Here is a 4,826-nt window from a genome sequence, read left to right on the forward strand (position 1 = left end):
TCAATGTACTGTGATAGATTCCTAGAGACAATTCTCACCTGATTCACCTGTTCTGCTTGTAGCTCCTGATGTCCTGACAGTGCAGCCCAAGGTGGCACATCCCACAGGACACTGTTAACTGCAGAATTACACAATAAAGGTCAAAAACACCAATGTGATCTCAAATCACCCCACTCTGGGCAAAATAAATGGATCCTCCATGTGGCTTTTTGTTATTTTTGGGTTTTGGTGGGGTTTTTTTGTTTGTTTTGTTTTGTGTTTGTTTGTTTGTTTGTTTGTTTTTGTAAATGAGGTGATATTGATTCCTGACCAGGCAAACAACTTTGAAGTGTAATAGATACATGGGAGACTCTCAGAAGTGACATTAAATGAAATGCTGAAGCACCTTCTTGTAGATATTGACTGCAAAAATATCAGGAGGACTGGGACAACGCAGAAAGAGGAACAACCTTGCAAATATTGTCAAATACCAAACTGGAACTATCATCTAGCAAACTGCATTAAAAGGCCATATGTTTCTTTTCTGTGGGAAATTAAGTAACGTGAATCCTTATCCAGTGGTTTCTTTGAAATACCATTAACTTATTAGGTGGAATTTAGGATGAAACTCAAAATCTTTTGCTATTTTCAGCACCTAGGTGCTACTGCTCAGAACGATGCTGGGAAATATGAAGGAAGTTTATTGCTAAAAACTTGTTTGTGACCTTTAAGAGGCTTTTCTATATAAAGAAGGAAATGGTGACAGCTACGTGTATTCATTTAAAACTCATTTTCTCTGCCCAAAAATGTTGTATGTTTGATGAATGGATTTTTAGTGAATTATTTCTAACATTCTCAGCTATGTCTTGTCAAACAGCACACACACACAGTGTGTCAAACTTCTTCAGAAATGCATAAACAAATAATTAAGGACTTTGTGCTTTATTCATTAAACATGAGGGAGAAGTGAGTGTAAAAATTCTTCATTAGTTAAATTCTGTCTATAATATATTGTAAAGTGCAAAATATAGAAAATTTTTCATTATTTTTAAAAATAGAGCAAGGAAGTTATTAAATAGTTTGCAGAGAAAAGTGATTTAAAACATATGTTTCTTTGGTTTCCTTTTGTATCTTTGTTTTGAGTTTCACTTCTTAGTTTTAGTGGGTTGTTTTTGTTTGCTTTGGGGATTTTTTGGGGTATTGAATTTTATTTTTTATTTTTTTTTTTTTTTGCTTTGGACAGCCCTCCCTCCAGGATTAAAGAATAATAAAGATTAAAATTATACTGAGCTCTGAAGTGGATGGCATTGCTGGAACTGAAATTGTTTCTGTGTCAAGTGTGGGCTGTTTATCTGGGAATAGAACTCAGGCTTTTGTTTGGATCCTGATATTCACCATGGAAAGGAGGAAAGGACTTTGATAAACAAGCCATTCATCATGACATTATCTACATTAAATTTAGACTGGCAGTTCTTCACTAGGTTCTCTCAATCTGAAGGGGTTTCTAACTTGTTTTGCCAGAGTTTTGCTACTTCTGAGACAAATAAATGAACACAGAGAAGATAAAAGATAAACTCTTATATCTTTCTTTAATTTGACAAATTATCCTGGCTGTGATTATTAAAATTCATCATCAGTCATAAAGTCAAATCAAAGAGATTCATTGAAACACCTTATTAGTGTAGATAAGACGAGTTACTACCTGTACATTTTTCTTTCAGACATTCAGTAATTATCATTTGTTAATCCTCTCTATGAACACAAATGATGGATTCCAACCTCCAACTTCCCTTTCGAACATCTTTTCTTTTCCTTGGGGAAAAACCACAATGTAACCAAACCAAATAGAAAACAATTTCACAGATAAAGGATATTTTTATTATTATTATTATTATTTTTTCCCTGTGGCCTGAAGCAGAGCTTCTTGGACTTGTTATAATCTATTAAAATTTACCAAACTGAAATAAAAGTACTTGAAGAGAGATTTTGGTTATGTGCAGCCAGGGAAATGGAAGCAGCACACCAAAACTTGTCCCTTCATCTTTTAAACAGATAATTCTGAAAAGATTTACCATGTTTTAATACAAACATCACAGGACACTTAAACATCTTTAAATTTATGTTTGGAGTTGCCCCTTCTCCTTCCTTTTCCCCTTCCATCCTGAGTTACACATTTTAACTCATGCTCCCATGGACCATATAAACCACTGGAATAGATGGTGTGCAGATTTTTAGTACAGAAATCTGTTTCACACCATTGAATTTCATTAGTTTTATTGTGCCATTTTGGTCCTATTTTGCAGGTTTCCTCTGGATGAGAAAGAAATGGATTCCTTGAAGGAAGGTTAAAGCTTTTAACTTGATTTATCTTATACTGGGCCTATGCTTGCCATAAAAGCAAGGAAAGAGAAACAGTAATTAATTTTTATAAAGGATAAAGGATTACTTATTCAAAAATATATATCTGGGAAATGTAAGACTTCCTACACCATATGACACACTCAGCCTTTGTAACCCTGCATCCCCAAAAAGTCTTGAAAAGGACATAAAAACATCGCTTCCCCCAGCTCCCACGGCTCAGTAAAGACAGAACTCTAAGTCCTTTCAATAAGAGAAGAAATAATGGCTTTGCAGGAGAAATTAAAATATTATGGAAGCTTTTTATAGCAATTAATTAATGCAACCTGAAAGCCATCAATAAGGGAAAAAAACCCAATCAAACCAACAACAATTTTTTCTTAAACTGATTTGTAGAAAAAATTACCTACTCTTTCCTATCATTGAATAATTCATTGAGAATCACAAATATTTTCTAAACCTACCCCCCCTCAAAAAAAAAAAAAACCAAAAAACAAACTTGCATCAGCCAGGTTAGAAAACAATTCCCAGGCTTCTAAAAATTCAGTGAGCTTAGATAAGGAAATATCTTGTCTGCTCTGACGTCAGTGTCTAATGAGGCATTACTTATGCTTTATAGGAAAATACAGACAGCAACTAGAATTTATACATGCAGGAAAAGAGACTGATTTCTAGCTGTAGTCCTAGAAACATTGCTAAACTAACATTAAAGGAAATAAAATTTGAGGGTTAGGCTTGTTAAAGGATTCACTTCTAGGTGAAGGACTTGTTTTTAATTAATTTAGTCCCAGGTTAGCTGTAAATGCCTAATATTGTGAATCAAAGATGTTAAGTTCTGCTCCTACCCAAGCCTGTGGAAGAGTTCCTCATTAATTTGATAGTTTAAAAGGCAATTTGGCATTTTTCCTGATATTTGGGAGAGGAGCACTGCGTGCAGTAGTGTTTCTAGTGGTAAAACAGAGTGTTTTTCTTTCTCCTGTTACCCTGAGGAGGAGGACTTTGGAACAACAGATTCTCCTTGTTCTTTGAGGCTGAAGTAGTCTCCATGGAGCAGTTTTAAAAGTATTTACTGTTTAAGGTGTTTTCTCCATTCCAGTAGCTTAAGAACACTTAATTGAGTCACTGGGATAGACATTATAATAGATTTATATCTGTATTTTCAGCGATGCAGGCTACAATAGAAAATAATCTTAGTGACTAAACGCTGTTATTACTTACTTTAAATGCTTTACAGAAGCACTCTAAGTTGGTTTTCTGCTTCTTATTGAACAGAGAGAAGATATGGCAGTCTCTTCCATCTGTAGCTTGCCATTTGTTCCTATTTGGGTGATAATATTTAGATAATTAGAAGTAAATTTTTGAAGCAAGTTCTTTTTCATTATTAAAAAAAAAGAGATAGAGAAAAAAAAAAAACAAAAACCAAGGAAAAAGCCTCTCTCTTTTTTTCCTCTCAGACAATATTTAGAAATTACATTTCACAGAGCCCTAGGTTCTGTTGTGTGCCATCATACAGCTTCTGCTATAGATGATTCCTAAGATTTTGTCAGCTCAGGTCTTGCAGAAGTTTCCAGTGTAGGGGTGCTGCTCTCTAGGCATCCCTGTCCTCCATTCTACTTGCAGGAAGCATTTTAATGATGTGGAACAATTTTATTTTATGGCATTTAATGGTCATTTTATGGCATTTAATGGTGGTACTACTTAAATTTTGATGGCAGGTACGAGTGCATTTTGGGTTTTACACAGCACTTGCCTCTCTGCCCCAACCAGGAGGAGGCCACTGCAGGTCCCAAACTGCCTGGTATGGCTTGTGCACACCCAAAATAATGAAATTATTGCTATAATTTTGGGCTTATGTATGCTTCAGAGGGATGAATTTGTTCAAACTCCATGACACACAAATGTTCTTACACTGATCCTGGGATCAAAGGGTATCTTCATAACAAGGGACAGAATTAAGTGTTAAAAGCCATAAAAGCTGTAATGTCAGATTTTTTTTTTTGAAGTGGAAAAATTGGTATCTCACATATCTTTCTTATCATCATTATGAATGTAGAAATTGTGAGCTCTCCAACATCCAGTGAATGGCTTTGGAGAAAAGTGAGTATATTGTTTAAGGATTTTTCTTCCTTTCCATCCCACCCCTTTCGATGCCTGCAGAAATACAGGGTAACCAATAGATGCTAATTACTTTCCCTGGGAAATGTTAATTAGCCAACTGAGTAAATTCATAGCGTGATAAAACATATTAAAAAGAGTAAGACCTTTTTTTAAAGCAGGTTTTTATCAAAATGCACTCTCTTTTCTTGGACACTCAGAACAGAATCCAAACTCTAAATCATCATTATGGATAAATACAAAGAAAAACAGTAATCTTGAATATCTAGACTACTGAGCTCATGCTAAATAGCTGACTTGATTCCACAAAAAATATATGGAATTCCATAGTTCACTATGCTTCTTAAGCCAATTGTGAAGAGATATTTAAAGAT

The sequence above is a fragment of the Parus major genome, chromosome Z (genome assembly GCF_001522545.3).
Source record: "Parus major isolate Abel chromosome Z, Parus_major1.1, whole genome shotgun sequence".
NCBI lineage: Eukaryota > Metazoa > Chordata > Aves > Passeriformes > Paridae > Parus > Parus major.